This window comes from Triticum urartu, chromosome 6A, assembly GCF_056163025.1.
Source record: "Triticum urartu cultivar PI428250 chromosome 6A, HENAU_Tu73, whole genome shotgun sequence".
Lineage (NCBI taxonomy): Eukaryota > Viridiplantae > Streptophyta > Magnoliopsida > Poales > Poaceae > Triticum > Triticum urartu.
In genome coordinates, this window is record NC_141878.1 from 30,837,245 (window position 1) to 30,847,282 (window position 10,038).

At 39.7% G+C, this 10,038-nt stretch overlaps 1 long non-coding RNA gene across 7 annotated transcripts; it reads right to left on the reverse strand.

The window, feature by feature from the left end:
* Positions 1-2,539: 2,539 nt before the first annotated feature.
* On the reverse strand, positions 2,540-6,097 carry LOC147963515 (uncharacterized). Of its 7 annotated transcripts, none has more exons than XR_015608023.1 (5): positions 5,856-6,097; positions 5,565-5,710; positions 5,298-5,429; positions 4,489-4,555; positions 2,540-3,566 (listed from the first exon to the last, which is right to left on the reverse strand). It is a non-coding gene; the product is annotated as an uncharacterized LOC147963515 (long non-coding RNA). The 7 variants fall into 7 exon arrangements; XR_015608022.1 differs by having other exon boundaries at positions 4,535-4,555; positions 5,136-5,429; XR_015608024.1 differs by having other exon boundaries at positions 5,136-5,429.
* Positions 6,098-10,038: the final 3,941 nt, after the last annotated feature.

Here is a 10,038-nt window from a genome sequence, read left to right on the forward strand (position 1 = left end):
CCCCGGGAGAAGTAATGGGCCATATGGGCCTTAGTGGAGAGAGAGAGGGGAAGCCAGGGTGGGTCGCGCGCCTCCTCCCCCCTGGTCCGAATTGGACTAGGAGAGGGGGGGCGGCGCCCCCCTTTCCTTCTCCCTCCCCACTTCCTTCCTCCTCCTAGTAGGAGTCCTACTCCTACTAGGAGGAGGACTCCTCCTTGGCGCGCCATAGGGCCGGCCGGCCTCCTCCCCTTGCTCCTTTATATACAGGGGCAGGGGGCACCCCTAGACACACAAGTTGATCCACGTGATCGTTTTCTTAGCCGTGTGCGGTGCCCCCTTCCACCATAATCCTTGATAATATTGTAGTGGTGCTTAGGCGAAGCCTTGCGACAGTTGAACATCAAGATCGTCACCATGCCGTCATGCTGACGGAACTCTTCCCCGACACTTTGCTGGATCGGAGTCCGGGGATCGTCATCGAGCTGAACGTGTGCTAGAACTCGGAGGTGCCGTACGTTCGGTGCTTGGATCGGTCGGATCAGGAAGACGTACAACTACTTCCTCTACGTTGTGTCAACACTACCGTTGCCGGTCTACGAGGGTACGTAGACAACACTCTCCCCTCTCGTTGCTATGCATCATCATGATCTTGTGTGTGCGTAGGAATTTTTTTGAAATTACTACGTTCCCCAACAGTGGCATCCGAGCCTAGGTTTTATGTGTTGATGTTATATGCACGAGTAGAACACAAGTGAGTCGTGGGCGATATAAGTCATGCTGCTTACCAGCATGTCATACTTTGGTTCGGCGGTATTGTTGGACGAAGCGGCCCGGATCGACATTACGCGTACGCTTACGCGAGACCGGTTCTCCCGACGTGCTTTGCACAAAGGTGGCTAGCGGGTGTCAGTTTCTCCAACTTTAGTTAAACCGAGTGTGGCTACGCCCGGTCCTTGTGAAGGTTAAAACAGCACCAACTTGACAAACTATCGTTGTGGTTTTGATGCGTAGGTAAGATTGGTTCTTGCTTAAGCCCGTAGCAGCCACGTAAAATTTGCAACAACAAAGTAGAGGACGTCTAACTTGTTTTTGCAGGGCATGTTGTGATATGATATGGTCAAGACATGATGCTAAAATTTTATTGTATGAGATGATCATGTTTTGTAACCAAGTTATCGGCAACTGGCAGGAGCCATATGGTTGTCGCTTTATTGTATGCAATGCAATTGCGTTGTAATGCTTTACTTTATCACTAAACGGTAGCGATAGTCGTGGAAGCATAAGATTGGCGAGACGACAACGATGCTACGATGATGATCAAGGTGTCGCGCCGGTGACGATGGTGATCACGACGGTGCTTCGAAGATGGAGATCACAAGCACAAGATGATGGCCATATCATATCACTTATATTGATTGCAGGTGATGTTTATCTTTTATGCATCTTATCATGCTTTGGTTGACGGTAGCATTTTAAGATGATCTCTCACTAATTATCAAGAAGTGTTCTCCCTGAGTATGCACCGTTGCGAAAGTTCTTCGTGCTGAGACACCACGTGATGATCGGATGTGATAGGCTCTACGTTCAAATACAACGGGTGCAAAACAGTTGTACACGCGGAATACTCAGGTTATACTTGACGAGCCAAGCATATACAGATATGGCCTCGGAACACAGAGACCGAAAGGTCGAGCGTGAATCATATAGTAGATATGATCAACATAGTGATGTTCACCAATGAAACTACTCCATCTCACGTGATGATCGGACATGGTTTAGTTGATTTGGATCACGTAATCACTTAGAGGATTAGAGGGACTAGTCGTCAACCCGTGCATTCGCACGGGCTAGCATATTTAGAAATCAGTTGGAGTATCTCTTTCATTTTTCGTGTTGGACTATCCCTTTCATTTTCCATGTGGCTTTCTTTGTTGCTGAACCAATGATGTCTGACTGACTATCAATAGATTCTAGTATCGCAGGATTTCCTTCCGTGTTTTTCACATTACAATTGTTTAATCATCTGTATATGTTATATTATATATTTTTATCATTAAAGAATCCAAGTAGATTCCTCCTAAAAAAATACATGTAGATTAACGGGTATAGCACATGCATGTTGAATACCAACAGTTAACAACAGGGGTTCCCAAGATATAAATCTAGCATCTACTGTAGATAAAACACATTTTAGTAATTTTTGACAGAAAAGAAGGGACTAACGATAAAGTATATATAAAGTACAATTGGATGTTCGGGTACGTTATATTCAATCCTAAATGTTAACAAACATTCATCAGTGTGCAGTTTGTCTTTTGAGTCTCTTTTTGGTGGGTCCTGAATCTTAATGTGTCTGAGTACCTTCATTTCTTGATTTTGCATCGTAAAAAAATTCTTATTAATACTGGCGTTTTTTAATTTGCAGCATGCTTCCTCATGGAGTATGATTCCATGAATTTTGATTCATTTATTTCTCGACTCCCCTCAGTTTTTTATTCTTCATCGAGATGCATAACATGACTTGCGCTCCTTTTCCCAAGCCATTTAGTCTGGTTTGCAATGAATTTATTATCAATCAGATCTGGCTTTATAATTTAAAAAACAAACAAACTTTTCTCTTTCTCCTGAAAACTTAGAGAGAACAGGAAAGTACACCGAGAAAAATGCTTATATATTTATCCTTTTGTGTTCCTTTGCTCGTGCCAGTACTTCGATTGCTCTCTGAATAATCTTTTTTTAGGGAAATCTTTGAATAGCCTCAGTTCCTTTAGTCTTTGAGTGTCCAACATCAATATTGTTTTCTGGTATGTCATATCAACGCCACCACAGCTCTGAGGTATTGTACACTTTCTAGGGTCTTGATTCCTTGAATAAGAATTCATCGTTGTACTGACCTATTAGTTTCGAACTCTTCATCAGAATACAACACAACATGTGTTCTGTACCTAGTCATTCTGTTGTCCTGCATAATTAGTTTATTGTCGGCAACATTTTCTATAAAAAACATAAATTTTTTGTGTCAGCTATAGTAAATTAAGAATTATATATAGTGTGGCAGGTAGTAGATAGTGAACAGTTTAGAGCATCGTATAGTAGAAAAGGCTCCCGTTCAACATTTCAATGCAATACCAACGATATTTTTTCAGAATATATGAGAAAGATTATATACATAGTAATCTTAGAAACCATATACTTGTGGTATAGTCATATAATCTGAACTAAAATATCAATTGCTATCCAGATATCACAGCCCTCCATATCCATCCATAATTATACAGAGTACTTCATCAAAAAAATTCTTATATTCATAAAACATGGCGCAAGTTGTCGTTACAGAAAAATCACAGATCTCTAGCTTAAATTTGTGCCTACGAATAATAAGGCATATATAGGTCAGTACAGGATATTTACTACCTAAATAATGAGAAACACCTTGGATATATGTCCGCTCAGGTTCCATTTCACACTTGGAACCAAAGTGGTTGCCTTGCTTTTATACTTTCTTGCCGCATTTGCAGCATCTAAGTATTACCATTCATCTGACATTTTAATCGGTACAACTGTTGCTTCTATAGTATATAATTTCCCTGTCCATTATAGTTTTTTTACGGGAATTAGCACATAAGGAAATGTAATAAAACAAATGTAAAACAAAATGATAAGAACTATCAGTTTTCAGATTCATATGTGATTTCAGTTATTTCTTGTAGTCTTGTTCTTTTACAAAGCATTTGTTCTTGAATTGACGTATTGGGAGCAATACATGTTTTTTGCATGTACAGAAGTATTGGTGGACTTGATTGAAAAATATTTCTTTATATAATTGTAGGAGAGCTATTCTAGCTCATTGGAACTCACCTCTCTCAGGGATATTCAAAAGGAAAACGATATAAATTCTGCTTGCTACTATAAATGACAGTAAGTAGTCTGCAACTCTGCATGCACTTAATATTAACTTCTGTATACAATAAATATACACATAGAAGTACTTATACACTATTAAAAAATGCACACATTTCATTTTTTGGCAGTTGTTGATATTACTATGACAACACGCCCCAACTAATCTACATCAGTTTGGTTGAACTTCTTACCCCCTACTGTAACATTTATTTATTCTCATATATTTCAAGAGTCGTAACTATTAGCAAGCATGGCACATTGACTAATTTAGTTCCTTTTAGTGTACTTACTCAATACGGACCACAACATCTCAAATCTTTCAAACCCCATGAGTTTTCTGCATTTCTTCAGTATGTCCAATGTAAGTTACGATGCCAATGACACCTGCTAAATCTACTGGTTAAGTAAATCTTATGGCGCCGCTGATGGAAAGGATTTCACCAATGGTAGAAAATGTGAAGCTTTGTTGTATTATTCCGATATTTTTATAGACCTGTTATATCTTAAAATCTCATCATGTGCAAACAAATTAGTATCTTCTCGCGTTCAACTGGATGCAAATTCAGTGCAGATGTAAACTTAAAAAAATTATCATGTAGAGTGAACCTTTGTAGATCTATGGCCTTAACATCTGAACCATATGTTTCATTACCTTGACCTGTATCATGGTACCCTGAAACAATTACAATGCATCATGAAGAGGGAAAACAAAGAAAAAATAACTTCAATACAAATAGGTAACACAAAATTGATTTTGAAATATAAGAAAAGAAAGGAACGCTAAATTGTGGAGATTATGGAAGACACAAACTGGAAAGAAAGGAGTGTCAGACTTTGAATAGCTCCTGGTTGCCGTACATTATGTAAGCAACATGAACTTTGTATTCTAATAATGTGATTGAAAAAGCCATATGAGAAATCGCTAGAAAAAGTATTGGAAGCTCTTTGATGCACGGGAGGCTTTTAGATGTTGATCTTGTTTGTACAGTCAATATGTTTAATTTCCAATATCACACGATTGCCAAAGTTGTGCCCTCCTCCAACCCAATCACCATGTACTACTGATATCCTAAAATTGTACGTGATAAGATTTGGGCTTCAATTGGAATCTACCCAATAAAGACCTAATTAGGATGTATTGGAGCAGAACACCATCAAAGGACACGTCAATAATCAATGGAATCGGAAACAAAAAGGAAAGTTATCGTAAACACACGAAGAAAATTTTATACACAAAAGCGAGAGAAACGAACCAGCTGATATATATGATGGAAACAAATTTGAGGCAAGACAGCGGTTGACCATGCCAGATCCCATCAAAGGACACGTCAATAATCAATGGAATCAGAAACGAAAAGGAAAGTTATCGTAAACACACGAAGAAAATTTTCTGCACAAAAGCGAGAGAAACGAACCAGCTGATATAGATGATGGAAACAAATTTGACGCAATACACCGGTTGACCATGCCAGATCCATGCCCTAACTTGTTTCAATCAGTTTGAGGGAGACCATGGAATTCCTTCCCATTGGGTAAATCAAGATCTCCTAGAAATTGTACGTGAGAAAACAACGTGAACCTGATTTAGATGATGCAAATAAATTTGAGGCAGTAAGCCCCTTGATCATGCCAGATCCATGCCCTATGAAATTGTACGTTAGAAAACAATATGAGAAACGAACCTGATCTGGAAGAAGAAAAAAAATTTGAGGCAGTAATCCCTTTGAGGAAATACACCGGTTGACCATGCCAGATCCATGCCCTAACTTGTTTCAATCAGTTTGAGGGAGACCATGGAATTCCTTCCTATTGGGTAAATCAAGATCTCCTAGAAATTGTACGTGAGAAAACAACGTGAGAAACGAACCTGATTTAGATGATGCAAATAAATTTGAGGCAGTAAGCCCCTTGATCATGCCAGATCCATGCCCTATCAAGAAATTGTACGTGAGAAAACAATATGAGAAACGAACCTGATTTGGAAGAAGAAAACAAATTTGAGGCAGTAATCCCCTTGACCATGGCAGATCCATCCATGCCCTAACTTGTTTGCATCAGTTTGATCGGTGCATTAGTTTCCATACGGGGAGAGAGAAAGATGAGTCCATGGGAGAGATGTGGGACGGTGGAATATTTCCATCGTGAGGAGAGAGAAGAATATGGAGGAGGGATCGGTTGGATATCTACATGGAATGAGATGGCAGTTAAGATTCTCTTTTCCACAAATTTGAGAATGATACGTGAGCCTGCAAAGGGAAACAAATCTGAGAGGGTTGTACTGGTTGCTGTCACCGTGAAAACATGGCCCCACCGGATAAATGTCTTGTATTTTTAATTAAATATAGATATTTTGTAGGCAGATCTAAACCGTAATAACTTGGCCCCACAAGATTAACGGTCCTTAATTACTGATTAACGTGGGAATTTTTAGGGAGTCTGTAATTAGTAGAGGTATAGATAGATAGATAGATAGATAGATAGATAGATGGATAGATATAGATATAGATAGATAGATAGATAGATAGATAGATAGATAGATGTCTATCTAAGTGGGAGTTCTTTAGTAATATGATTAATTGAACCTAAATTTATCATGAACTTAGTACCTTATAGTATCTTGCTTGTTTATGTTTGATTGTAGATAGATGGCCCGTGTTGTTGTTCCGTTGAATTTTAATGTGTTCCTTGAGAAAGCAAAGTTGAAAGATGATGGTAGCAATTACACGGACTGGGTCCGTAACTTGAGAATTATCCTCATTGCTGCACAAAAGAATTACGTCCTGGAAGCACCGCTGGGTGCCAGGCCTGCTGCTGGAGCAACACCAGATGTTATGAACGTCTGGCAGAGCAAAGCTGATGACTACTCGATAGTTCAGTGTGCCATGCTTTACGGCTTAGAATCGGGACTTCAACGACGTTTTGAACGTCATGGAGCATATGAGATGTTCCAGGAGTTGAAGTTAATATTTCAAGCAAATGCTCGGATTGAGAGATATGAAGTCTCCAATAAGTTCTATAGCTGCAAGATGGAGGAGAACAGTTCTGTCAGTGAGCATATACTCAAAATGTCTGGGTATAATAATCACTTGATTCAATTGGGAGTTAATCTTCCGGATGATTGCGTCATTGACAGAATTCTCCAATCACTGCCAGCAAGCTACAAGAGCTTCGTGATGAACTATAATATGCAAGGGATGAACAAGACTATTCCCGAGCTCTTCGCAATGCTGAAAGTTGCGGAGGTAGAAATCAAGAAGGAGCATCAAGTGTTGATGGTTAACAAGACCACTAGTTTCAAGAAAAAGGGCAAAGGGAAGAAGAAGGGGAACTTCAAGAAGAACGGCAAGCAAGTTGCTGCTCAAGAGAAGAAACCCAAGTCTGTACCTAAGCCTGAAACTAAGTGCTTCTACTGCAAGCAGACTGGTCACTGGAAGCGGAACTGCCCCAAGTATTTGGCAGATAAGAAGGATGGCAAGGTGAACAAAGGTATATGTGATATACATGTTATTGATGTGTACCTTACTAGAGCTCGCAGTAGCACCTGGGTATTTGATACTGGTTCTGTTGCTAATATTTGCAACTCGAAACAGGGACTACGGAATAAGCGGGCATTGGCAAAGGACGAGGTGACGATGCGCGTGGGAAACGGTTCCAAAGTCAATGTGATCGCGGTCGGCACGCTACCTCTACATCTACCTTCGGGATTAATATTAGGCCTAAATAATTGTTATTTGGTGCCAGCGTTGAGCATGAACATTATATCTGGATCTTGTTTAATGCGAGACGGTTATTCATTTAAATCAGAGAATAATGGTTGTTCTATTTATATGAGTAATATCTTTTATGGTCATGCACCCTTGAAGAGTGGTCTATTTTTATTGAATATCGATAGTAGTAATACACATATTCATAATGTTGAAGCCAAAAGATGCAGAGTTGATAATGAAAGTGCAACTTATTTGTGGCATTGTCGTTTAGGTCATATCGGTGTAAAGCGCATGAAGAAACTCCATACTGATGGACTTTTGGAACCACTTGATTATGAATCACTTGGTACTTGCGAACCGTGCCTCATGGGCAAGATGACTAAAACACCGTTCTCCGGTACTATGGAGAGAGCAACAGATTTGTTGGAAATCATACATACCGATGTATGTGGTCCGATGAATATTGAGGCTCGTGGCGGATATCGTTATTTTCTCACCTTCACAGATGATTTAAGCAGATATGGATATATCTACTTAATGAAACATAAGTCTGAAACATTTGAAAAGTTCAAAGAATTTCAGAGTGAAGTTGAAAATCATCATAACAAGAAAATAAAATTCCTACGATCTGATCGTGGAGAATATTTGAGTTACGAGTTTGGTGTACATTTGAAAAAATGCGGAATAGTTTCGCAACTCACGCCACCCGGAACACCACAGCATAATGGTGTGTCCGAATGTCGTAATCATACTTTACTTGATATGGTGCGATCTATGATGTCTCTTACTGATTTACCGCTATCGTTTTGGGGTTATGCTCTAGAGACAGCCGCATTCACGTTAAATAGGGCACCATCAAAATCCGTTGAGACGACGCCTTATGAACTGTGGTTTGGCAAGAAACCAAAGTTGTCATTTCTAAAAGTTTGGGGTTGCGATGCTTATGTGAAAAAGCTTCAACCTGATAAGCTCGAACCCAAATCGGAGAAATGTGTCTTCATAGGATATCCAAAGGAAACTATTGGATACACCTTCTATCACAGATCCGAAGGCAAGACTTTTGTTGCTAAATTCGGAAACTTTCTAGAGAAGGAGTTTCTCTCGAAAAAAGTGAGTGGGAGGAAAGTAGAACTTGATGAGGTAACTGTACCTGGTCCCTTATTGAAAAGTAGTACATCACAGAAACCAGTTTCTATGACACCTACACCAATTAGTGAGGAAGCTAATGATGATGATCATGAAACTTCATAACAAGATACCACTGAACCTCGTAGATCAACTAGAGTAAGATCCGCACCAGAGTGGTACGGTAATCCTGTTCTGGAAGTCATGCTACTAGATCATGATGAACCTACGAACTATGGAGAAGCGATGGTGAGCCCAAATTCCGCAAAATGGCTTGAAGCCATGAAATCTGAGATGGGATCCATGTATGAGAACAAAGTATGGACTTTGGTTGACTTGCCCAATGATCGGCAAGCAATTGAGAATAAATGGATCTTCAAGAAGAAGACTGACGCTGACGGTAATGTTACTGTCTACAAAGCTCGACTTGTCGCAAAAGGTTTTCGACAAGTTCAAGGGATTGACTACGATGAGACCGTCTCACCCGTAGCGATGCTTAAGTCTGTCCGAATCATGTTAGCAATTGCCGCATTTTATGATTATGAAATTTGGCAGATGGATGTCAAAACTGCATTCCTGAATGGATTTCTGGAAGAAGAGTTGTATATGATGCAGCCAGAAGGTTTTGTTGATCCAAAGGGAGCTAACAAAGTGTGCAAGCTCCAGCGATCCATTTATGGACTGGTGCAAGCCTCTCGGAGTTGGAATAAACGCTTTGATAGTGTGATCAAAGCATTTGGTTTTGTACAGACTTTTGGAGAAGCCTGTATTTACAAGAAAGTGAGTGGGAGCTCTATAGCATTTCTGATATTATATGTAGATGACATATTACTAATCGGAAATGATATAGAATTTCTGGATAGCATAAAGGGATACTTGAATAAGATTTTTTCAATGAAAGACCTCGGTGAAGCTGCTTACATATTGGGCATTAAGATCTATAGAGATAGATCAAGACGCTTAATTGGACTTTCACAAAGCACATACCTTGACAAAATTTTGAAGAAGTTCAAAATGGATCAAGCAAAGAAAGGATTCTTGCCTGTATTACAAGCTGTGAAATTGAGTAAGACTCAATGCCCGACCAATGCAGAAGATAGAGAGAAAATGAAAGATGTTCCCTATGCTTCAGCCATAGGATCTATCATGTATGCAATGCTGTGTACTAGACCTGATGTGTGTCTTGCTATAAGTCTAGCAGGCAGGTACCAAAGTAATCCAGGAGTGGATCACTGGACAGCGGTCAAGAACATCCTGAAATACCTGAAAAGGACTAAGGATATGTTTCTCATATATGGAGGTGACAAAGAGCTCATCGTAAATG